The sequence below is a fragment of the Capsicum annuum genome, chromosome 3 (assembly GCF_002878395.1).
Source record: "Capsicum annuum cultivar UCD-10X-F1 chromosome 3, UCD10Xv1.1, whole genome shotgun sequence".
Lineage (NCBI taxonomy): Eukaryota > Viridiplantae > Streptophyta > Magnoliopsida > Solanales > Solanaceae > Capsicum > Capsicum annuum.
The window spans coordinates 244,804,843-244,832,822 of record NC_061113.1 but is presented as its reverse complement, the minus strand read 5'-3'; the positions used below and the strand labels follow the sequence as shown (position 1 = coordinate 244,832,822).

General features: G+C 34.9%; 1 protein-coding gene across 1 annotated transcript in view; it reads right to left on the bottom strand.

Moving 5' to 3' along the window:
* LOC107862609 (defensin J1-2-like) overlaps positions 1–27,980 on the bottom strand; it is a 52,806-nt gene that overhangs the window by 20,823 nt on the left and 4,003 nt on the right. The window lies entirely within an intron of this gene.

Below are 27,980 nucleotides of genomic sequence, written 5' to 3'. Positions count from 1 at the left end.
TCCAACTTGTCCAATGAGCTATTAAATTGTATACTTGGAACAGCTTTTGTTAGCATGTCTGCTAATTGGTCTTCTGATTTCACATGTGAAAAACATATTATTTTAACTTCAAGTTTCTCTTTAATGAAATGCCGATCTACTTCAATATGTTTTGTCCTGTCATGTTGAGCAAGATTCTGAGCAATTTCTATAGCTGACTAGTTATCAAAGAACATTTTTATAGTTGAACTGAAGTCAAGACCTATTTCTGTTAATAATCTCTTCAGCCAAAGAAGTTCACAAATTCCCTCCGTCATACTTCTGAGTTCTGCCTCTGCGCTAGATAAAGCCATCACTTTTTGTTTTTTGCTTCTCCAAGTAACTAAATTTCCTCCAACAAAGGTCAAATAATCTAATGTTGATCTTCTATCTGTTGCACTCCCAACCCAATCCGCATATGTATAGCCATTAATATTCAAATGACTATGTCTTGAACATATATCCTCTTCCAGGAGACGACTTATATTATCATACTTAGGTAATAAACCATATGTAGACATGTGTCAAGGATACAAGTATTCTTTTTTTAGATTAATAATAAGTATAATGTCTGATTTTAGAGCAAACTACATAAACAAATATAGTATGGGTATATATCACGTCGCCTAGCGGTAAATTTTTATTTACATAATAACATCCTCCTTTTTCAATATATCAGCTATCATAGTTTCAGTATATATCACGGATACAATTTTGCGATACAGGTTATAATTACATAGGCTATGTTTGGCCAGTTAATAATTTTTTTCTTGAGTTTATAATCCTTCACTTTCTTCCTTATAGAAAATGGATCCATGGGACTTTCGATGGGCTTTGTATTAAAATGTTTGGGCCAGGAAAAGCCCATCAAGTTAGCTACAACCCAGTTAGAAAAAGAAAAAATTACACAAACTAACAAACCTAAGACATTAATTACAAGTAATAGCAATAGTCTGTCAAAATTACAATTAATAGCAAATGTAGTAATATTTTGCGTTTTTTATTCAAAAGCACGTGTTTTAACCCATAAAGTTACCTGACCCTGTTTTTGCGCTACTTTACCATTTTCAATTCCTTCCAATATAACTTTCTTTGGCTATTTTTTCAACTTTCAATTTTTTTCTCTCAAATTCTTGATGAACATTGTCCCCATCTATTAAGGTAAGTTGATTTTACAGTTAATGCATATTATTTTTTTCATATAAATTCTTTTATGTAATTTATTTTCAGCATTTTTTTCCACATTCTTTAGCGTTCTTGTTTTTTAGGGTTTTTATTTATTTTTTATTTTTATGTGTTGAAATTTCTAGGGCATTCTTTTTCCACATTCTTCTGTGTTGTGATTTTTTGGAGTTTTTTTTTTTTTTTTTAATTTTTGTATGTTGAATTTTTTGGAGTTCCGCTATAATGGCAGAACATGCAAATCATAGTAGTTCAATTAGAGAGATTCCACTGATGAATTTAATTTCTGATGAACTACCATTGTTTAGTCTTGATTTAACACAAGACGAAGACATTAACTTGATTTCTAACTAGTATTCAATCGGTGGTGTTTTCATAAAAGAAGTGAGATCGAAGCAGCGAAACGATCCTGAAAGACTGTTCAAATAATGAAACGGAAAGCAGTGAGAAAATCTTTATCCCAAAATTCAAAAATATTCAAAAATCGATAAAAAAGAGAAAGTCAGACAAAAAATCACAATCGAGTAAAATTGCAAGTCCCGTTTCATCTAATTATGATTCTAAAGAAGGGAAAGTGGAGGAAATATTTTTGCATTTGTAAAATTTTATAGTTTATGGACAATATGTTCATATATATATTTTATATATACACTTGATAAGTTGTGTACTTATTTTTGAGTTTTGTTAAGATATGAAGTTTGTAGCTGCTAATGTGAAAATATGTATATGTTATTTTTAAGATATGTATTTTGTATTTAGGGATTTGACTGATAAGATTTGTATTTTATATTTAAGATGCATGTAACATATTGTATTTGCTAATAAGATTTGTATTTGATGTTCAGTTGTATATCTATATGTATTCATAAAATAATTTTGAGTGACTATTTCAAAAATTAATTCTGAAGTGATGTGGGTTTGTGTAATGATATATTATGGCTAAATTATATAATAATGCTATAAACTAACTTTAATCCTACTTACAACCATCGATAACGTCGATTAGCTTTTGCTCAAAAGTTTACGAACTAACTGAAGCCCTGTCGGAATATTCCCTAATTCACTTTTTTTTCAAAGTATGAAAAAGATCAGATAAGGACAATGGATAAAAGTTTTAAAATGAGGAATAATTGTGAGTAAATAGGAACCTGTAAATTCAACAACTAAAGAGTCATTTTTTTTATCACTTGAAGTTTCATTGTCATTTAAAACCTAATTTAGTGCTCTGTGTCGCCACTCGATCTCTAAGAGATTTTTTTCATTGACTTGTTAATAGATCTCTTATGGGAGATAACGTCTCACGTACACGTAGGGAGAGAAATTGTGATGAATAGCCAAACAATGAGAATAGGATAAGTTTTCGTATCTTTTACAGCTATCTTCATCAGACCAAAAAGGGAAAACAAAACTACGTACTAAGGTCCAATAAAAGTTGAAATCAAGTGATTAAAGGTGCATATTATAACTTTCTTTCTTGCCACCAAGAAGAACACATTAACCTCATGAAAAATAAAATATTAGTACTAATTTCTATCTCTACGTAAACAAAATAATGATAAACCAAAATAGCTAAATAGAATCACAAAAGTCAAAACTTATAAAATCTCTCTTCCACCCGAATTTGAGGACTGTACAAAGTTAAACTCTTAAATCTTTGCCCAAGCCATGTAATGAAGTGATTGTATGCCACCTTCATTCTAAGGCACACAACACATCGTTGACATTTGATACAAGTCAAATATAATGGCCATTAAAGCTTTCGAAGACATCATTCGAAGCAAACATGCGAAGGATCCGATTGTGGTCACATTGAGGGGAAGAGAGCATACATGTAAAGGCCATTTTGATAATTCCCTAAGGCAAACCCAAGTGTGGAAGATGGCTTGGGCGCTTGCTTTGATGCCTACCCAAGCGCCGAAGGGAGTTCACGATTTGAAGCTTGAAGAGCCACGGTTTGGAGCATTGAAGAGGCATCCAATTCACTAGTGTTTTAACACTCAAAGACCGCCCCAGTTGAAAGGGTGTCTTGGTCATTTTTATGGTCCTCTTTGACACTACATAGGAGCCCCTCATTAAGGGTAGGGATGTCATTTTGTCCTCATTTTGTAATAACTATAAGTAGTTTTCTTTAGGATTCTTTTTACACTTGATTGTTTATTGATGAAGACATGAAACACTTGTAATCCAAAATTCTCTCTCTTGAGTGTGTATCACTTTAGAGTAGGACTTGGAAAAGCCACCCCCACCTGTAACTAGGGCTTCCAAGTGTGGAAACACTTGTGTTGCGTTTTGGCTTGAGACGTTGGTGTTTAGAGGAGGTAAAGTCCCTCTTGTGTCAATGTAGGAGTTAGGTGCTTGTTGTGTGTATCGTTACAGGTCTAAGAGTGGAATAGGCTCTTGGGTTCTTAAGATTACACCATCACTTGTCTAACTATCTATCCCTTTTGTTTCATTGTAATCGTGTAGTTTGTTGTTATTGTAACCGTTTGGCAATTTTCAGTTTCCCATTGTTGTTGTTCATCTTGTGCTTGTTAACTTAGTTTGTTGTTGGCTGCAAAAGGTGTGAAACATCTAGATATATTGTCCTTCTCGTATTGTATTCTTGAATCCGACTGTGGTCTCCAAAAGGGTCCTCGGTTCTTTGAACTAGTGGAATGTTTTTTATGTATATTTGAACTGTTTTGAGCTAATTTCGTGTCTCCGATTGTTTTATCGTATCAACATTAGAATTGGAAGTAATTTTCAGTTTATCGAGTAATATGGAAGAAAGTAATTTATTAGTGGAGAAAAAACTCCCGTAAGCGATTAGAGAGAGCAGAAATTATTAGGAGGGACAATTATTTCTCCTAGTAGGTAATATGAACTTCAAATGGTATAGGCCTCATACCCCATGCCCAAATTAAAGTAAATTTCGTTTATTTTTTTTTGTCTAAATTATTTGAGGTAATGCCAAGTATCTTATTTGGAGGCTGATACTTGACGTATATGCTTCTGCTCCCGCTTTAATAAATATATAGATACATAAACTTTATATAAAAGTGATCATTCACGAATACTAGGAATTAAGTGTTCTTATTTCAGGTTAAGTGTAATTTCTGATTTTATCAGATACTTCACTTCCGCCTCCTTTTCCTTGTGTTCAACAGTGGGTCATTGGCATTTTCTTTGTGTTGGTCTTTAATTTTTGACTCTCAAAGAAAATTGTTGTGAAATAGGATGAAAACACCTACAGAACTCAAGTGAAACTCAAAGAAAATTTCTCATTATATAGAAGAAGGCTAACCATACAAAGTGATTAAAGGAAAGTGATAACTAACTCTCTGGATTCTCTAATTTCCTCCTTTATATACATGAGATAATCCCACTAACCTGTACAGTTGTCAACCACTAAAAAATAACCAACTCATTAAAGGACCCAATTAGTTATAACTAACTTTAACTACACTGTTATGTAACTAATAACTAACAAATCACGTTATATCTCCTTTCTCATTACTCCCCCTCAAGCAAGCAGGTCTAAAGACATTTAGCATGTCAAGCTTGGAAACCAAATATTCATGTTGTGGTCTAAACAACCCTTTCTTCATGATGTCTGCTTGTTGTTCTTGCGTCTTTAAGTGTTGTGGCTTGATCAGTCCCTTTTGTATCTTCTCTCTGATAAAATGGCAATCTATCTCTATATGTTTTGTTCTCTCATGGTACACCGAATTTGCTGCAATTCGCAATGCAGCTTTACTGTCAGAAAAAAGAGTCACAGGCAACTCTAATTCTTCCCCTAGTTCTTTGTACAAAGTAATAATCCACACTAGTTCTGAAATTGTAGAGGCCATGCTCCTATATTCTGATTCTGCTTAACTTCTAGAAATTGTTGTCTGATTCTTTGACCACCATGGTATCAAGGAATCTCCATGTTTAATCAAGAACCCTGTTACTGACCTCCTTGTATTCGGACATGTTGCGCAATCTGCATCACAGAATGCCACCAGCTTGTTCTATTTTCTGCTACTCATCAGAATTCCCATAGCAGGTTCCCTTTTTATGTATCTTACAACTTTGAGTGCTGCTTCCATATGAGTTCTTTTGGAATTTTGTAGGAATTGACTTAATGTTTGAACTGCAAAGCCAATGTCAGGTCTAGTCAAAGTCAAATACAACGATCTTTCGATTAATCTTTGATAAGAACACTTATCTGATAATTCTGTATCATCATTAATTCCAATTGCTTGATCAACCTCTGCAGTGGTTAGTTTCAAATTGCAGTCTAATGGTGTCCAAGATAGTTTTGCTCCGGTTAGTCCCATTTCTTCTATCAATTCTAAACTGTATTTTCTTTGATTCATCAATATCTCTTTAGATGATTTGGTAAACTCTATTCCTTGGAAATATCTCAGTATTCCAATATCTTTAATCTTGAATTTAGCATGTAGAGTTTGTTTGGTCTGTTCAATCAGCTTCAAATCATTACCACCCACCAACATATCATCTACATATACTAGAATTACCACCACAAATTCATGTTGTCGTTTGATGAACAAGGAATGATACAAACTACTTTGCACAAAACCAGATTCTATCAGTGCATCAGTAAGTTTGACATTCCATTGTCTGCTGGCTTGTTTAAGCCCGTATAATGAATTTACTAGCCTGCATACCATGCCTGAATTCTCTCCCTGGCTAGTAAAACCCTCAGGCAAAGACATGTAGATTTTCTCATACAAATCACCCTGAAGAAACGCATTGTAGACATCAACTGAAGAATATGCCAATTAGAAGCTGCAGCAATAGAAAGAACACTCCTCACTGTCACCATCTTAACTACCGGAGAAAAAGTATCATGGTAATCAAGACCAGCTTTCTGATTATATCCCTTGGCAACTAATCTGGCTTTGTATCTTTAAAACTCCTCATTGGATTTAAACTTCACCTTGTAAACCCATTTGCATCCAATAGAAGTCTTACCAGGTGGAAGAGGAACTAAAATCCAGGTCTTATTTGCTTCAAGTGCTTGAATTTCTTCCTGCATAGCTATGATCCATTTAGGATTTGAGCAAGCATCTTGGTACGATTGAGGTTCAACAATACAAGAGAAAGCCACTACGTAAGATTGATACTTAGAAGACAATTCATCATGACTTAAAGAGTGAGAAAGAGGATAAGAAAAGGATTCTGCAACATGATTAGTAACAAAATCAGTCATCCAAGTTGGCTTCTTCTTACACCTGGTGGAGTGTCGAGAAGGGAAAGTTTGAGCAATAGGTGGTACTACTGGAATGACTACATCAACAGGAGCAGCAGACGACTCAACAGTGAAGTCAGGAGCAGCCTCATCGGGCAATAAAGGAGATGGATCAGCAACAAGTTCAGGGATATCGAGAAGGACATTCTCAAAAAAATCGGTAGATACATCAATAAAAGGTGGTACAGTAGGGGTAGAAGAATGGAATGGAAAAGTGTTTTCTCTAAATGACACATCTCTTGAGATAAAAAAAAGTATTTGTGAGCATATTATAAAGCACATAACCTTTTGTGACCTTTGAATATCTCATGTGAACTGAGGGAATAGCTCTGGCCTAAAATTTGTCACCAGCAGGCAAACATTTAGCATAACATAAACACCCTAGTGTTCTCAAGTGGTCTATAGTACCCTTGCATCCATGAAAGACCTCAAAAGGAGTCTTCCTTTGTAAAGTTAAGGAAGGTAACCTGTTGAGCATGTAAACAGCACCAAGAATACAGTGACCCCAAAATTTTAAAGTAATAGAACCTTGAAATCTAATAGCCCGAGCTAGCTCCAAGATGGACCTGTGTTTCCTCTTCGACAACCCAATTCTGCTGAGGGGTGTAAACACATGATCGTTGATGGATGATGCCATGAGAACTAAACAAATCAGTGCAAGCAAAATTAACAAATTTGTACAATTATCTGACCGCAATATTTTGATTATTTTCTCAAATTAAGTTTGGACTAGCTGTATAAAATGCTTTAATACCACGATAACATCACTTTTCAGTTTTAATAGGTAAACCCAATTCATGCGAGAATAGTCATCTACAATAGTCAAAAACAATCTATTTCCATCAAAAGTAGGTACATAAAATGGTCCCCTACATCCAAGTTCAGTAATTCCAAAATGGAAGATGTTTTGATGTACTGTAAGTGAAAGGTAATCTAGTATGTCGAGCAAGTGGACATACTTCACATTTATCTAGAACTTGCTTACATTCAGCATGACTAAGACAAAGTAATTTTTCTATTGCTCGAACAGATGCATGAGCCATCCTTCTAAGCCAAAGTAGGATATCCAGCTTATTCCTTCTTGCTATTAGTCCACCTAGGCACTTGTTTATTCTTGTTATCAGATCCATTATGGTGCAACAGGTAAATTCCCTCAACTTCCTCCTCAATCTCTAGTACCTTTCCACTTGAGAGGTTCTGGAATATACAGAAGTCAGGGAAAAACATGACTGAGCAATTTAGCTCTTTAGTTAACCTAGATACTGACAAGAGATTATACTTAAAGTCTGGTATGTATAGCATATTCTTAACTGACTTTCCATCCATAATGTCATAATGACCAATATGTGAAACATTGACAGTCTTTCCATTAGGTAAGTGAACCTTTCTACTACGGACAATACTAGGTTTCATTTCAGCACTTAACAACTCTTTATTGGAAATCATATAATTTGTTGAACCTGTATCTACTATCCATTCCACTTTATTATCATTCACATAAGAAGTAGATATAATACCTGTAATCTGAGAATCAACCACAGATGATGTAAATATATAACCTTCCATGTTTGCTGATCGGTGTTTAGTTAAGAGAGCTGAACTATCAACTGCATTGTCTTTGTCAATGACCTTCTTAAACTGAGAATAATGATGAGGATTATCCATGTGTTGCACAATATTACTGTTGCAAGTAGTTGTGACTTTCAAACATCTTACTATATTCTCCACCAAAATATTATGCACTTCTCTTATTTTCATAGCACTCTGCATTCCTGTGAAGATTATGTCCTGAGTTATTATAATTGTCCACACATGTAGCTGCTTTGTGTTGACCCCTACCATGAGAAATTATCACATTGGGTGAATTTCCTTTACTCTCACCTCCCCTCATGTATGAATCATTGTTATTCCCAGAAGTCCTTTTGAATTTAAAATCTAAAGGATAGCTATGCAACCGATAGCAGTCATCTGCAACATGTCCCATAAATTTGCAGTATTCATATTTTGCACTCCGATTAGGATTCCAATTTCACTGAAACTTATTGTTAGTAAGATGTTTAGCATTCATGTAGGAAGCTATCTCCAAATTTGTAGTTGTGGTTGTAGAATTAGTTAACATCTTTTGACTCTCCCTTTCAATCATCATGGAGTATACCTGATTAACCGAAGGAAGGGGAATGAGCATAAGAATTTGAGCGTGTGATTGTTCATATGTTTCATTGAGACCCATAAAGAATTACAGAAGCTTTTTCCTCGTCATTAATTCACCAAATTCCCTTGATTTTGCATAATCACGTCCCGGAAGAGGAGCTAAACAATCGAATTCTGCCCAAAGCAAATGCAGCTTAGTGAAATATTCGGCAATACTGCTAGTACCTTGTGTTGTGGTTGCTGTCACGCCCCCTTTTTAACTTCAAAAAAAGATTTGTTTTAAGGTTCGAAGGGTTTTTATTATCAAAGTGACAAAACTTTGAAAATTTGTTTCGAAAAAGGATTATTTACATTTTTTATTCAGAGTCACCACTTGACATAATCCAGTGTGCCAAGTCACCTTTGGAAAATCCTTTTCAAAATGGTTTGACTCTAAAATTGATCCGCGAATAGATATTCTGGCTAAGGAATTCTGTTGATCGAGGGGAAGGTGTTAGGCACCCCCCGATCCTGTGGTTCGACCATGATCACTTGGTGGAGCGTATCAGCTATTTTGACACTACGAATGTATAAACCACACAATATCACACAAAACAATCAATCAAATAAACAAAACAAAACAAATCCAAAATATAGTGTCCAATCCAATTATACAGTCCAAAATAAAAGTGCAAAAATATAAATCCTATTCTAACCTACACTAGTCCTAAGCTAAACTCTGTTGCTTTAGCCGATGCCTTGGGCCTTCATCACGAGCCTCCTTTGTGTACATGATACATCGGGGCATTCCTCAGTAAATAAGTACAAAAGTCATCGAGGCATCCCCCGACTAAATGAATACACTTTTCAAATACGGTAAACAAAATATTCAACAACTATTCCAAATATTCCAACAATCCACCAATTCTAAATTTTTCCTACCTGAGCCTAGTGCTTACCGACCCGCTCGACGATATATCACGTTCAACATCAATAATGAATCAAAATACCATAATATTCACTTTTATCAATTTTGGATTCCCACCCCCAACTTCATTTTTTAACTACATGATTAAATCAATTCTATACGCCATTCATCAATCAAGTTTTCACCTTCAAATTCAACATCAAACAAACAACAAATGGGGATTCAAACATGCCAATCACATAAATTATTCATAATCACGTAAAAATTAGAAGAAGAAAAGGTAGAATTGGACCTCCAGAGCTTTCGATTGAATTAATAGAGAATAAGAGCCTTCCCGAGAACCTTGGAGAATACCCATGAAATCTTGACTCTCCAAATCAGTCGAGAAACAGTCCAAAAAATATGATAACCCAAATTTTGATTCGAACAAAAAGTCTACTAAGCACAGATGAATACCCGAGACCAAAATGATGAGAAAACCAGCAGAAATTGCGTGGCCAAAACTCTAGCAAATGCAAATAGCAACACGAATAGCCGGAAAAGGATCGGATTTTCGGTGAATTTTAAGGTTTTCTAGCCAGAATCACTTGGAAATGACAAGGAATAGTCAGTTTCGGGAAGAGATCGCCAGAAAACTCGAACCCATCGAATTCTTATCAATTTTTGTTCACCTTTTTTATCCAACCCTTGTTCGTCTCTCTCTCTCTCTCGATCTACTATCCACTCACCCGTCTCTGATCTCTCTCCTGATTTACTCCATTTCTCTGTGTGTGTGTGTGCAAAATCGTGAAGAAGAAAAGAAGAAAAAAATGGTATGTTCCTTATGTTGATGGAGAGGACCCTTTTTGTGCGTGAATCTTCCTTTTCGTGTGTGCTCTCGATGGGAACCAAAAAGAGGAGAAAAATCGAGAGATAATGGCTTTTTTTCTGTGTATTTCCTCCCAGTGAAGAAGAAGACCAAAGAGAAAGGAAAAAAGGTCTCCTCTAATCTATTCCAGTGAATGGGAATTCTATTGATGGAATGTGGGGTCCATGAGTGAGGTGTCTATTTTGATTGGGTAGGTTGTTAGGATGAGGTGTAAAGTTGGTTAGGATAGAATTAAAACAAGATAGAATTTGTTAGGGATTATGTTAAGGGTTATTATTATTTTTTTCTATTTTTATGGGGCATAATTATATGGATGAGGGTGTACAATAAAGTGAGGTAAAAATGAATAAAATTGGACTTGGGAGGGACAAAATTAGGTGTCTACAACATGCCCTCTTTGAATATAAACATGAAGTGTTTTCAGACAAAGAAGTAGGCAACGAGATAAAACTTAATTCCGACCATTATTCAAAAAGAATGAAACAGAAGGAAGGAGGAAAACCAAGTCTTGACTTTGGACATCATACTCATCCCTAGTTATGAGGGAATCAAGTCACAGGTATCCCCAAGGACTGAAAGAAGAGGGACTATACCGAGTTGAATAATCGAGGGAGGTTCTGTCAAGGTTTTGGTCTGCGGCTCTGTCATTACATCAAAAATAAAAATTAGAAGTTAAAACATAAATGAAATTACAAAAGTCCTATCTATGCGGTTTCTTTTGGACTCTTGACTTGAGTTTCATCACCTTATTCTTCAGGCGGGCTCCTGACTTGCAATTTCTTCAATTTGTTGCCTGACTTTCAATTTCTTCATCTTGTTGTTTGACTTTCTATCTATTCGCCTTGTGCTTCGGGCAAGCTCCAATGTTGCTTGAGTTATCAAAACAAGGAAGTGTGTCTCCTTACAAATGCCGCTTGAATTATCTAAACAAGGAAGTGCATCTCCTTACAAATGTCGGATGAATTACCCAAACAAGAAAGTACGTATCCTTACAAATATTGCTAGAAATACCCAAACAGGAAAGTGCGTCTCCTTACCAATGCCTCTTTAGTTACCAAAACAAGGAAGTATGTCTCCTTACCAATGCCGCTCAAATTACCAAAATAAAGAAGTGTGTCTCCTTACCATTGCTGCTTGAATTACCCAAACAAGGAAGTGCGCCTCCTTACAAATGTTGCTAAAAATACCCAAACAGGAAGTGCGTCTCCTTACCAATGCCTCTTAAATTACCAAAACAAGAAAGTGCATCTCCTTACCAATGTCGCTTAAATCATCAAAACAAGGAAGTGTGTCTCCTTACCAATGTTGCTTGAATTACCCAAACAAGGAAGTGTGTCTCCTTACAAATATTTCTTGAATTGTCCAAACAAGGAAGCGCGTCTCCTTACAAATGTTGCTTGAATTGCCCAAAAAAGTAAGTGCATCTCCTTACAAATACCGATTGAATTACCAAAAAAGAAATTGCGTCTCCTTACAAATACCGCTTGAATTACCAAACAAGAAAGTGTGTTTCCTTACAAATGTTGCTTGAATTTCCAAAAAGGAATGTGCGTTGATACGAGTACAATCACGATCATGGACACTTTTTGAGTATTTTTAAGACCACCTAAAGAGTGCGTAAGTCTAAGTGTGAAGGAGGCCCAAAACCATCCCAAGCACACTCCATGGGCTATTTTTTGGAGCCCTTTTCATTAAAGGGTCTTTTAGTCTTTTGTATTTTATTTTGTAATGTAATATAAATTGAACATTGTAGGGTTTTAGTTGTTAGTTTTTCTTATGAATATTGAAGAAAGAACACTCCTCTTAGAGAGAGAGAGTCCACAACCGAAACTAGGGCATAGCATAAGGGTGGATTCTCTTATGTGTTGCATTTTGCTTGATACGTTGGTGGTTGGTTGGTGGACGCCTCTCTTGTGTCAATTGTAAGAGTTAGGTGTTTGTTGTATAAAGTTTTAAAGGTACAAGAGTGGATTATGCTCTTGGATTGTTAAGACTACATCAACACTTGTCTAACTATCTATCTTGTTTCTTGTTTTAGTTTCGGCTTCTTGTGTTATTAATGTAACCCGTTTGTTCTTGTTGCTATTGTAATATTGTGGAGCTTCATCTTGTGTTGCTAAAATTGTTGTTGGCTTGCAATTTTGATGTATGAACACCTTGTATCCTCTTTTTTCTTGTTCTAGATAATGAATCCGAGAGAGGTCCCCATTTGGTCCTCGGATCCTTAAGATTGGGGACTGATTTGGTGTGTGTTTTGTGCCTTCCGTTGTATTTCTCATATCATTTGGTATCAGAGAAAGTTTTGGTTTTGTTCCAACAAAATCAATCTTGGGATTGTTATCTTGAAAATTAAAAAAAGTGAAAAAGAAGAAAAAAGAAAAAAGTTACTGTTCACGTTTTTTGGGGCGTTCAAAAAACTTAATTTTTGTGTGTTTTGTGTGTTTCTAGTGTTAGATATTTGTTCTCTAACACTATCAGAGTCTAGAAATTGAAAACCCCAACAAAAAAGAAGTGTCAAAATCAAAAATCCCAAAAAACTACCAAACTCGTTTTTGACCCTAGGTCAAATTTTGAGTTTTTGATTTTGTGTTTTTCTTGTTTTTTTAGTGTTATATTTGTGTTCTTTAACCCTATAGCAGTATCGGGTTCGAATTTGAGCTAAATTGGAGGTTATTTGAGCCATCCACCATTGTTGAGCTTGAGGTTGAAGAAACTTGAAGGGTTATTTTCGGTACAACCCCCATGAAACCCGAGGCTTCAAATGCACAAACAATGGACAATAATGCCATCAATCTCATTTTGACTCGCCTTGATGCTATGTCCCGAGACCTTGCTAGGGCTAATGTGGGTTTTAAAAAAATTAGCTCGTATGTGATAACTATGAGTGAGAGGTTGGATCAAATGGAGAGTCGAAGGAACTCTCATGCGTTGACTCCCGACACTTTACTTCCAATGACCAATCCTCCAAGACCATCACCTATTTCCGCAAGCCAAGCTCCAAATAGCCCTCAAAACTTAGACATAACTAGGCCCATTTCCCCATAATTCGATCAAGTCCAACAAGGACTTGGAAGCCAAATTGCTACACTAAAACCGAACCCTCCTATCCAAGATCCACTTAACCAAAGGCGTCAACTTTCACCAATTCAAATTCCTTCCATCCAAGCTCCACAACCGAAGCTCCGCTTCACTAAACCAACCTTCTTGATCGAAGCTCCACTTTACCAAAACCGATATGTCCATGTAGAGGAGAATGGTAGAAAGGAACTTGAAGGATATGGGGTCTTCGACAATGCTTGTATGATGGTAGGAGACTTGAATTGGATGAGATTGAAGGTAAAGCTCAATATGGAGAGGAATCCAAGATTAAAAATGAAGATGTCGGCCGAGATTTTTTGTTATTGAGCTTGCGGGTTCTCCATGTTTCGCGGACTGTTTTGGGTGGTTTCTTTTGGAGGGCCAATTGCACGAGATGAAGCCGTGAATTTATGTTCAAATTACTCTCAATATGGAGAGGATGATACGAGTACGATCACGATCATGGACACTTTTTAAGTATTTTGAAGACCACCTAAAGAGTGCGCAAGTCTAAGTGTGAAGGAGGCCCAAAACCATCCCAAGCACACTTCATGGGCTGTTTTTTGGAGCCCTTTTCATTAAAGGGTCTTTTATTGTTTTGTATTTTATTTTGTAATGTAATATAAATTGAACATTGTAGGGTTCTATTTGGTAGTTTTTTATGAATATTGAAGAAAGAACACTCCTCTTAGAGAGAGAGAGAGTCCACAACCGAAACTAGGGCATAACATAAGGGTGGATTCTCTTGTGTGTCATATTTTTCTTGATACGTTGGTGCTTGGGTGGTGGACGCCTCTCTTATGTCAATTGTAAGAGTTAGGTGTTTGTTGTGTAAAGTGTTAAAGGTCCAAGAGTGGAATATGCTCTTGGGTTGTTAAGACTACATCAATGCTTGTCTAACTATCTATCTTGTTTCTTGTTTTAGTTTCGGCTTCTTGTGTTGTTAATGTAACCCGTTTGTTCTTGTTGCTATTGTAATATTATGGAGATTCATCTTGTGTTGCTAAAATTGTTGTTGGTTGGCTGTTTTGATGTATTAACACCTTGTATCCTCTTCTTTCTTTTTCTAGATAGTGAATCTGAGAGAGGTCCCTATTTGGTCCTCGGATCCTTAATATTGGGAATTGATTTGGTGTGTGTTTTCTGCTTGAATTGTACAAATAAGGAAGATTGTCTCCTTATAAATACCACTTGAATTACCAAACAAGAAAGTGTGTCTCCTTACAAATACCGATTGAATTACCAAACAAGGAAGTGCGTCTCCTTACAAATGTTGCTTGAATTGCCCAAACAAGGAAGTACGTCTCCTTAAAAATGTCGCTGAGAAGTGCATCTCCTTACAAATGTTGCTAGAATTACCCAAACAAGGAAGTGCGTCTCCTTACAAATGTTGCTCGAATTACCCAAACAAGGAAACGCGTCTCCTTACAAATATCACTTGAATTACCCATACAAGGAAGTGCATCTCCTTATAAATGTCTCTTAAATTATCTAAACAAGGAAGTATGTCTCCTAGAGATATTGGATGACGATTTTTACCATGGTTTTGATTACCAAGCCTGTGCAACAATACTGGTTCCTGTATTTGTGGAAGTGAGGCATTGCAACTTTTGATATTTAGGCTTTAAAATCCTTGATTCGAAGGTAACATGTATTCCTGTTTCATACAAAGAAAACTTATTAGTTTAAAAACATGGTGGCTGGTTTGTGTCTTTGGCTTTCGTGGCAATCGCTCTTGCCCCTGTCACATTAATCTTGCTTTCAACCATTAGCATATGTCATTGACTCGCTACATCATTGATCCGAACTCAGATTTTTAAGAGTGACTCTGAAACAGATACAGTATCTCTACTTTGTCATGCTTTTCAGATAAACCCTTTGAACCTTAGTATTTCCATGAGTTCCCAGACTTGTTGGTTGACAAAAATTTCTACATGCCTTATTTCGGTTCACAATCATGTCTCTTTCCTATGTTCACCTTTTGTCTTGCTTTGCACAATTGAAGAAGCTGGTAGCCAATTTTGAAATCTTTTCTGACTTGTTTTGACATGGACTTGACTCAAAGACAAGAGAAAAAAATGACAATGATTTTATTTGGACAACTGACTAAAGAAAATAAAATAAAAATAAAGAGAAGAAAGAAAAGACAATGAATGTCCCTATTTGAAATAAAGAAATGAAAAATTTATCTAAAAATGACAGTCAACTCTAATGATTATGCCATGCATTTTAGATCAAGCTGTCCGATCTTTCCATCTAGACTTTTTACCAATTATTGTTGAGTTAATGCCTTTGAAACTAAGTTACTTGCTTGACCCATTGCATTCGAAGAGCTCATTCGGCTAGTGGCACATTGAAGGATTTTTGCCAACAAGCCTCTCTCATTTTTCTCTCAACTCACCATCGCCTTATGGAGCTCATGAGTGTTTTCACCAATAAGACTCTCTCATTTTTATCTGTCTCAACTTACCATTTCCTTATGGTGCCTGTCAGGTTTTTCACCAATAAGACTCTCTCATTTTTATTTCTCTCCTGACATCTTATGCTGAGAAAGACGAGTAGTTCCTAAAATGTGTCATCACATCCATTGCATGCTTAGCCTTAACATTCTCAAAGATTGATCTGAAGGTCTTTATTTGGTTGTAACTTGGATTTTGAATAGGGTTAGACAGAAAGGATGGCATGAGGCCCAAACGACCCTTGAAGAGGGGTGAGACTTACAACTTTTGGAATCGACTCAAACAATGAGGATTAACTCATGCCCCAATTTCTTTTGACTGGCAATTCTAAATTGTTTATTTGGTTGGACCGAGCCCTTAGTAGGGCATCCTACGTATCTCACCCCCTGAAAGAGGAGAATCAGGTCATGCGTAGTTCTGACATCTTGTTCTTTTGATTGATTCTGATTTTTGTTTCTTTTTTTTTTCTCTTTTCTCTTTGGGATTTTTTTTCTGACTCTATTTTTGATACTCTTCTCTTTTCTTTCTTTTTGGACATATTTTTTTTTTCGACACATTTCTTTTGAGTTTTACTGACTCTATCTTGATTCCAAAAGAGGGGTATGAATGAAAATAGGATTAAAACTCAAATGGGGTAAACAAAGGATGACACAATGTTTGATAGCAGAATGAAATGACTTCGTCATATCAATCCTTAAAAATGCAAGTATATATCATGCAATATGGAAGTGAAAGATGAAGATCATTTGTGACATCTTTTGCAGCATTAACTTTGACTGAGTCTGTGTGTCACTATTTCTTCTACGATTTTCTAGCATACAACTCCACTTTTATTGCATATTCCTCACATTGAATGACTCATGATTTTGTGGAGATGATTTTTGTTCTGTTCACTCAGCCACTATTTGACCTAATTGAGACATGTCTTTCAATTGATGACCAAGTTATTCTTGTGATTCTCAAAATAAGTGCCTTAATTTTCAAAGAAGGCTTCAACTTGTCACCAAATGTCTCAGCACTCTACCTATTTCCTCAGATGTTCTTTTTTACTAACTTAAACCTCTGATTCAATATTTCATGGTTATTTTGGATTTTAAGATCTGACTGAAAATTCCGCTAGCATGTCATATCACTAGAATCAACATAAAATGTACTATGTGAAGAAAACAAACAAACAACCTATATTTGAACACAAAGGGAAAAAAGGTCATTTTATTTAATTGAAATAAAAGATAGAGGGTTCGAACATAAACGACAGAGGTACAAAACAAGTTAAATCCCAAACTATAACCCTGAAATACTTTGAAAAACAAAAAATAAAAGAAAACAAACTACCAGACCTCTTCCTAGTAGGGAGAGGGGTGACTTCTCAATTGCTCAGCCTGACAACTTAGCCATTGGTTTGCCTATCAACATGACTGGAGCTTCCCTCACTGTAAATGTTCTGAACCATAATTGATTTATCTTGAATCATCTTTTCTATTTTTCTTTTCAAAGAATGACAATCTTCAATACTGTGACCCTGAACATCAGAATAATATACACATCGTACATTAGCATCAAAACTTCTTGAATGCGGATCAGGAGTATACCCAAGGAGAGGAGTAATCATGCCCTGCTGTACCAATCTCTGGAATAAACTTGCGTGTGACTCTCCAATTGGTGTGAAGCTATCCTTCAACTTCTGTCTCATTTCATCGTTTGGCTTAAATTGAAAGCCAGGCCTAGAAGGGCTTCGGTATGTATGTGGAGTTAGAGAATGACTCAATAGATTTGGCGCGTACTAGTGTGGATAAGGTGGAGGTTGAACATATGGTTGCACATTATACACTTGATATGGAGGTAGGGGAATCGAATATAATGGATTTTGGGAAAGATTTCGTGGAGCTTGGGCATAAACTTGGGTTTGAGCCTGTGGGTAACCATGGTGTGTTCCTCTTGCCCGTGCCTGTTGTCCAGCTACAATGACAGATGCATCTTCCTCATTCTTCTTTCCTCTAACACTTCCCAAACCTTTTTGAATTGCTTGAGTAGTTGTTTTTAATGTTGCAAAACTCACAACGCGACCGGTCTTAATTCCATCCTCTATCATCTCCCCCATTTTGAGGACCTCAATAAATAGCTTGTATAATGTAGGTAACAAGAGTTGATAATATGTTTCATTCTTCGCTTGAATAAATACCTCCACTATCTTACTTTTTTTCACTAACGGTTTCACCCTAGAAGCTTGCTCACGCCATCTAATCGCATACTCTCTGAAAGTCTCATAATCTTTTTCTTCATGTTAGTTAGGGACTTCTCATCAGAAATCAACTCCACATTATATTGGAATTGTTGCACAAATTCATTAGCTAGGTCATCCCAACTAATCCACTTGTCGATATCTTGGTCAACAAACCATTCCGAAGCTAGGCCTGAAAGACTCTCACCGAAATATGCCATGAGTAATTCCTCCTTCCCCCCCAGCACCCCTTAGTTGGTTGCAATAATGTTTCAAATGTGCTACAGGATTGCCATGTCCATCATACTTCTCAAACTTCAACATTTTAAAACCAAAAGGAAGATGAACCCCTGGAAACATGCACAGATATTTATATGAGATACTTTTGTACCCCCCAAGTCCCTGGAGGTCTTTCATAGCCAGTTCCAAACTTCTCAATTTTCTAGTCATTTTCTCTTGTTTTTCTGTTATAACAGGGTTCTTAGTGTTAAGAGAAAATTTAGGCGGGTGAGTATAGCAAAAAAGATTAGTCTACTTAAATGTGGGCTCAATGGCATGATGTTGATCAGCAAAAATATTCAATACAAGCTTTCTCACAGAGTAGAGAGGCACAAATTATGGATAAACCTCAAAAGTAGGAGCTTCAGGTGGGGTGGAGGTGCAAAAATATAAACAATGGGTGGAGCCGAGCATGTGGTAGCTTTGTGTTGAGGAGTGAGTTAATGAATATTGGAAGTGTTTGGATAGTGTTGCCCCGGAGTAGATACTAATGCATGTTCTAATGTGTCGACAACAATAGGAAACTGTGCATGTGACACTGGAGGCAAGCTAGAAAGATATTCCAGATTATCAGTGGGAAATGAAGGAGGTGGCAACCCATTAACCCAAGCTCAATGCATTTCTATCATTTGTTGCCTTAATTTTCGAATATCTTCATTAGCTTCTAAATTCTCATTTCCCGAACTCCTTATCTGATTAGTGACCACAACCTCAGTATTCCTGTTGGCCATAACTTTCTCTTCGACTTGATGCAATATGAAGGACCAGCCAAAATGCCCCAAACCAACCACCTTAAACAAACTTCACAAGAGATAGGAAATGCGTTAGAGTTCAACACTTTCTCAAAACTTCTCTCTTTTTCTTTTTCTTTTTTTAAAAGGATCACCGAACCCAAGAAGGGCACCTACGTATCTCACTCCCGAGAGAGGAGAATCAAGTGTGCGTAGTTTGTGAAGTCTTGCTAAAATGGCCAATTAAAGTCTTTTTCTATTTCTTAGAACTTTAAGAAGAAAAGAAAATAACAATTGGTCAAAAGAATTGACGAAAATCTTTTTGAATTTTTTCAGCTTTAACATTCCTATACAAAAATGAAATCTATGATTACCAAAGAAATTTTTTATTTTTTTTGGGTTTCCAATTTTGAATTTCATATGAAAATGAAACTTGAAACCTATTAAAGGAAATTTCTGCAGTTTTCTTTTAAAGATGTATATAAAATACTTACTCTAAATAAAGAGTGAAGAAAATCTTTTTGGATTTTTCAAATAAGATCTCCGAATCAACAATACGTTGCCAACGATCTCACATCCCAAAAGAGGAGAATCAGGGTGCGTAGTTCGTCCAGATTGGACAATTAATGATTAAATAACAGATTGCACCCTGACTTGAGACACGACCAAAGACACACGATGAACAACATAACAAAATCTTTTTTTTTTTTTAGTTTTCAATTTGACACTTCACATAAAAAATGACACCAACAGCTATGAAAGAAAATCTTTTTGGTATTTTCGTTATATGAAATGTACAAAACTTCTACCACCTTTTTTTTTTTTGAATTTGTTCTTTTATAAAAAGCTCCTAAAAAAATCGTTTTGGAGTTTTCGAATTGTCAATGTTTGCTAAATGAAACAAAAGAAAAATCTTTTTGATTTTTTTTTATTTTTGAAAAATGAGTGCAAAAAGTAAAAAAAAAAAACTTTTCTTTTTGAATTTTTGAATCGTAGAAAACAAAAGCCATAAAGAACCTAAAAACTAGGAAACTCTTTTTTGATTCACCTTTTCTCTTTTTTCCCCTTTGTTTTTTAATTTTTCTTGTCTACACACATTACTTCTAACACATGCTTTCCCCAAATCGGTTCGTCAAATGACCACGTTAGCCTCAAAAATGTAACATTTAGCACGTAGGGATGCTTCAGAGGTGAGTCTCCTACAAAGGACCAAGTGGGTCCCGCTAGGTCTAAATATGATACAGATAAATATGACCTAAAGGTTGACCTACGTTGGGGTTTACTAACAAGGTCGTTCGGGAGAGTATATGGTCGATAGTGTCTGCTTTGCTTTCCACCCACTCCATACATCCGATGGCTCCCCCTTCTAAAATAAGGGTGACTCAACTAGAGTTTGTGTACACGACATGCACTCCAAAACTTGTTGCAGAAAGAATTGACTCGGGTTATACACATGATGTCATATATAAAGCGGTAACACACAAGAGAAAAACTGTGAACACGTAGTACTCAACAATGATAAAATAAACAACAAACGATAACACAAACGATGTATATACACCCATAATGTCAAACTAAGCCGATACAACTCCAAAAATAAGCCCAGATTCTGAAAAATCTCCAGCAGAGTCGCCAGAGCTGTCACACCCCTTTTTTAACTCCAAAAAAAAATTTGTTTTAAGGTTCGAAGGCTTTTTATTATCAAAGTGACAAAAGATTGAAAATTTATTTTGAAAAAGGACTATTTACATTTTTTAAATTCAGAAACGCCACTTGACATAATCCGGTGTGTCAAGTCACCTTTGGAAAACACTTTTCAAAACGGTTTGACTCTAAAATTGATCCGCGAACAGAGATTCCGGCTAAGGAATTTGTTGACCGAGAGGAAGGTGTTAGGCACCCCCCGATCCCGTGGTTCGACCACGATCGCTTGGTGGAGTGTATCAGCTATTTTGACACTACGAATGTATAAACCACACAAGATCACATAAAACAATCAATCAAATAAACAAAATAAAATAAAACAAATTCAAAATATAGTGTCCAGTCCAATTATACAGTCCAAAATAAAAGTGCAAAAGTATAAATCCTATTCTAACCTACAATAGTCCTAAGCTAAACTCTGTTGCTTTACCCGATTCCTTGGGCCTTCATCACGAACCTCCTTTGCATACAGGATACGTCGGGACATTTCCCGGTAAATAAGTACAAAAGACCTTGAGGCATTCCCCGACTAAATGAATACACTTTTCAAATATGGTAAACAAAACATTCAACAAATATTTCAAACATTCCAACAATACACCAATTCTAAATTTTGGCTACCCAAGCCTAGTGCTTTCCTACCCGCTCGACGACATATCACATTCAACATCAACAATGAATTAAAATACCATAATATTCACTTTTATCAATTTTCGATTCCCGACCCCAACTTCATTTTTTAACCACATGATTAAACCAATTCTATACGTCATTCATCAATCAAGTTTTCACCTCTAAATTCAAACAAACAACAAACGGGAATTCAAATATGCCAATCACACAAATCATTCATAATCACGTAAAAATTAGAAGAAGAAAAGGTAGAATTGGACCTCAAGAGCTTTCGATTAAATTAATAGAGAATAAGAGCCTTCCCGAGAACCTCGAAGAATACGAACAAAATTTTAACTCTCCAAATCAGTCGAGAAACAATCCAAAAAATATGATAACCTAAATTTTGATTCGAACGAAAAGTCTACTAAGCACAGATGAATACCAGAGACCAAAATGATGAGAAAACGAGCAGAAATTGCATGGCCAGAACTCTAGCGAACGCAAATAGCAGCACGAATATTCGGAAAAGGATCGGGTTTTCGGCAAATTTTAAGGTTTTCTAGCCGGAATCGCTTGGAAACGACAGGGAACAGTCAGTTCCGGGAAAGAGATCGCCAGAAAACTCAAACCTACCAGATTCTTATCAATTTTCATTAACCTTTTTATCCAAGCCTTGTTCGTCTCTCTCTCCATCTATCTATCTACTATCCATTCACCCGTCTCTAATCTCTCTCTCGATCTACTCCATTTCTCTGTGTGTGTGTCAGAAATCATGAAAAAAAAGAACAAAATGGTGCATTCCTTGTGTTGATGGTGAGGACCCATTTTGTGTGTAAATCTTTCTTTTCGTGTGTGCTCTCGTTCGGAACCAAAAAGAAGAGAAAAATTGAGAGATAATGGCTTTTTCTCTGTGTATTTCCTCCCAGTGAAGAAGAAGACCAATGAGAAAGGAAAAAAGGTCTCCCCTAATCTATTCTAGTGAATGGAAATTCTATTGATGGAATGTGGGGTCCATGAGTGAGGTGTCTATTTTGATTGGGTAGGTTGTTAGGATGAGGTGTAAAGTTAGTTAGGATAGAATTAAAACAAGATAGAATTTGTTAGGGATTATGCTAAGGGTTATTTTTTTTTTTTATATTTTTGTGGGGTATAATTATATGGATGAGGGTGTACAATAAAGCGAGGTAAAAATGAATAAATTGAACTTGGGAGGGACAAAATTAGGTGTCTACAGTTGCAATTTCTCTGTGCAATTGAAAAATGCGCGAACCATCAGCTTTAACAAATCTCTACTTGAGATCGTTCCAAACAGAACATGCATCAGAATAATAGACAATTCCCCCTAACAGCTCCTTCGAAACACAATTCATAATCCATGAAGGGGCAATGGCATTGCACCTTTCCCACAGATCAGCTAGATTGGGACCAAAATTTTCTTTTCTGCACTTTCCATCGATTAGCTTCAACTTGTTTCTGCCAAGTATCGCAATGCGCATCGATCGACTCCATATAGAATAGTTTTCTGATCCCGTTAACTGAATGGGGATTAAAACTGCTCCAGAAGTCTCTGCTGTACTCAAAAACAGAGGATGATTATGACCAAGTTTCTCCGGCAAGGTATTATCTAGTTCAGCCGCCATTGTAGCTCGTCATCTTCAACTTTGCGTTCCCAGCTAAGACTAAGCCATATCCATGGCTGAAGGCTTTCATACCATGTTGTGAAATAGGATGAAAACACCTACAGAACTCAGGTGAAACTCAGAGAAAACTTCTCATTATATAGAAGAAGGCTAACCATACAAAGTGATTAAAGGAAAATGATAACTAACTCTCTGGATTCTCTAATTTCCTCCTTTATATACATGAGCTAATCCCACTAACCTGTACAGCTGTCAAACACTAAAAAATAACCAACTCCTTAAAGGACCCAATTAGTTATAACTAACTTTAACTACACTGTAATGTAACTAATAACTAACAAATCACATTATATCTCCTTTCTCATTAAAAATAACATTTTTGAAGGTATAAAAAACTACATTCTCGTATTATAATACTTCATATATATATATTATGTCCCATGCTTCTAAGGAACTTATATTTTCCTAGGCACAAGTTTCATCAGTAAGTACAAAAATAAAAGACACTGTATAAAGAGAATCAGAAGTCCATTAATTCAAGAACGTTGACCCGTGGGGCATTCGATGGCTTTTGGGTGAACCAAATTGGGACTGACTAGCCACCAAGTTAGCTTAGGACCAATTAAACGGAAAAAATAAAGAGAAAATCACAAAATATACAATTTAAAAGTCAATATTACACAGTTTATCGATAGTTTTAACTTTTAAAAATATACCAACAAAAAACTAACGAAACTTATCCAATATAAGATAAAAAAGACAAGGTAAAAAACAAGCATATGACTGCCATTCTATATAAAAATTCCCAAAAAACAATTGCCCATTGACAAAAGATTTCATTACTTTTGTATTGTTCATATTGAAGTTTATTCATTCAAACACTGTAAAATTCCAGCAGAATGGAGATGTTCATAACGTATTCAAAATTAAGAAATCAGGAGAAGAAAATAGAGATGAGAGAATTTGAAAGAATTTTCATCGAAGGTTAGTATTTTTGGTAATTCAAAAGTTAATTATGAAGCTGACACTAATTTTTAGGATTCAAGAGACATATCCCAATCAGAATTGCGTTAATTACGTTGTTGCCTCCTTTTTTACCGTTATGTATCAGTCTGTTATGTATCATAACTTTCATTTATGTATCTGGAAGGAATTTAAAAACGGCACTTCCTATTTTTATGGGATTTCATTAAACAGGATAATGCTTAATTACAGCTTATTGCATATTTAACCGCATTAAATATGTTAATTATGTATCATATCATAATGTATCATATGATCGAGTAATGTATCATATATGGGATTTTCATTAATTTATAAAATAATTGGGAGAGATGGTAATTATGTAGAAAACACTTTCGGTTTATGTTGTTTACACATCTTATAAACTACTTACTGCTCTCACTTCTGCCCAGGCCTAATATCTTCCTTTCTCTTTTCTATCTCTCCAGCAAACACCTCTCATTCAGGTAATCATTTGTGTGTATCTAATTGTTATTTTTTTATTTTAGTATCCCTTTTTTTCAATCATTTGCAAATACGGAGTTGTTACTGGTGATATCCGATTGTCGCAGTAGAGATCGGTGGTTGATATATCTTCTCCAACCATTTACACCTGCATGGATGCACACCATGGCAAATCCATCATATTTGACACCTCATTTTGCATAAAGTTCTCCAAGTTTCATTCACTGTAATTTGTCGGTTGAGTTTGTGAGATGACAATCAAAAAAGATGTTTTTGATAATGAAGACCAATAACAATGCCCTTCATCACTCTGACTCATTCTTGAGATTGGGTTTGGACTTGAATAACATAATATACGGTGCAGGTGACGGAGGTATAATAATCGTATAGCTGCCGCTAACCCAATTCGCATAACGGTGGTGATCATGGTGGTTGTACGCCATCGACGACAGTGTAAATGGTATAAAAATAATATAGAAATTGATACTCCTATAAACATGATATGATATTGATATAGAAATTTGTGTCCTCTACAGATTATTTAATTACATCCTAAAAATATGATATAAATATGATATAGAAACTGGTGTTCCATAAAGGTTATTTCAAAAAAACTTATGACCTCCGAATTTGGCATATTTTTAGGAGGTAATTTATACCTCCTAGAAATATGATATAAAAACAATGTAAAAACTAGTGCTCCTTCAAACATGATATGAAATGGGAAAATTTCAGAAATAGCAACTCTAAAGCCTTAATTATAATTTTTATAGCAACAGTTTCATAATTACAAAAAATAGCAAATTATATTTTGTATTTAAGTAAAATGTTGCTATATAAATACATATACAAATTGAATAGTAGTTTCTATTTTAACAACCATCAGTTAGAGTTAAATAAGGGAGTAACAATCCTTAATTCATGCTATATTCAATTATAAAGATTTTTTTTCTTAATAGAACTCTTCTATTTATCTTCTTTTTTTATCCTTTTCCATTTTTTTCTACTTTTTCTAATTTTTCGTTTTCTTATTTTTTTTTCCTTTCTCATATTTTTCTTTTTCTTTTCCTATTTTCGGTTCTTTTTTTATCGTTTTATTTTCTTATTTTGATTTTTTTCCACTTTATTTTGACTCTTCTATTTGTTTCTTTTTTATCCTTTATCATTTTTTTCTTTTACGTTTTCTTATTTTTTTCCTTTCTCATATTTTTTTCCTATTTTCGTTTTCTTCGTCTTTTTTTCTATTTTTGTTTTTTTATTTTTTATTCTTCTTTAAGATCTGCGTATGTATTTACAGTGCAAAACATACATATATATCTGCATATGTATTTACAGAAATACATATCTGACTCATATGTATGTATAAACATATAGGACACAAAAATCTCTATAACTCTTATGACAAAAAATATGCGTTATCCATAAATACATATGCATTATCATAAATACATATGCATTAATCATAAATAGATATGCATAACTGAAAAAATACATATGCATTTGTGGAAAAGTACATAAGCATTAGTCATAAATAAATAAGCACACTGAAAAAGTACATATATATTATTCATAAATACATATGCATCTATAAAAACCTAAGTAGAACTAAAAATATATTTTCAAATCAATAAATATAGCATGCAGCCCCATAAAAACGTATGAATAACTAGAAAATACACATGTATTATTCAAAAATATATATGCATACCTGAAAAAGTACATATGCATTAGTCATAAATATATACGCAATCTGGTAATACATATGTATTATTCATAAATATATATATGCATAACTGAAAAAATACATATGCATTAACCATAACTACATATGCACAACTGGAAAATACATATTCCTCCTTTTCGTTTGACTTTCTCTTTTTCACATATTTTTGCACTTTTGGTGTTTTGGCGATGAAGGTTTTCTCAATGTTTTCTATTTCAGAAGAGCAAACAGGCGGCAAAATAATTTTTTTTGGCGAAATCTCGTCGGAATATACCAACCCACCTCTACCACATCACCGAAAATCCATAAAAAATAATGGCCAAGCTCATCCTTCACCGGATCTGCAAAACCAGCGAACCATAGACTAAAATCCAACCCCTGTGATTGGTTCCGGCTAAGACTCGCCAGTAATGCCATTACTGCCGCTGCCAGTCACCATCACAGCAAGATCCGCCGTATAGACCCTCCCTTCATCGAAAACCCACGGGAAAATGCCGAAACAGGCGAGTCCAATCGAAGCCACCAACCCACCCATCGCCGAAAATGGCATCTCTTGGCTGGAAAAACACCTAAAAAGTCACAAAACCCCCAAAAACAAAAAATGAAAAAGAAAGCTGAAGAAAAAAATACGAAAAAATAAAAAATTAAAGAAAATGTTATATTGGAGGTTACTGCAATAGGGAAGTGGCGTGAAAATAGGAAAAAGTAAAAAAGAAAAGGTGCAGCAGAAGCGCTTATTAATAAAAGGGTAAAAACATCACTACTTTTGCTACATCTTGTAATTTTGGTAAAGTGTAGTTATTAATTGTAATAAAGGTCTTAGGTATGTTAGTTTATGTAATTTTTTCATATGAAATTGATATTAAAATTGATGTCCTCTAAAGATTATTTAACTACATCCTAAAAATATGATATACACATAGAGTCGAAATTGGTGTTCCGTAACGATTATTTTAAAAGAACTTATGACATCTGAATATGGTATATTTCTATAAGGTATAATTACCTCCTAAAAATATGATATAAAAATGATGTAGAAACAGGTACTGTTATAAACATGATATGAAATTGATATAGAAATTTATGTTCTCTAAAGATTATTTACTACATTCTAAAAATGTTATATAAATATGGTATAGAAACTGATGTTTCGTAAAGGTTATTCCAAAAAAACTTATGACAGTTGAATAGTTGATAAATTTTGTACATAAAAACTACATTTTGTAAATAAAAAATAATATCGATATATTTTGTAATATTGACTCTTAAATTGTATATTTATGTGATTTTAGCAAAAAGAAAATACAATGAGTAAAGTTATAATTAGAAAAAATAACATAAATATAATCTTAATTTATATATCGTCCTGATACAAATTTTTATCCTTACAAAGCAATTATAAAAATATCAACTAATTATTTATCTTCGTTGGATGTATCGGAAGCTAATTATGTAATTCGACACATCAAAAATCAAAAACTATATATTGGGAGCTAATTATGTATCATTACAAAGAAAAAAATGTATCTTTGTTGAATGTATTGGGAGCTAATTATGTATCTTGACAAACCAAAAATTAAAATTTTCAGTAATTATGTAAAATGTCGGAATTTTTTGTAATTAAGCTCCAAACTATTGAAATTTATGTTGTTTGACCTAATTATTATCAAGTGTAGTTAATGTTTAAAATAATTACCATTT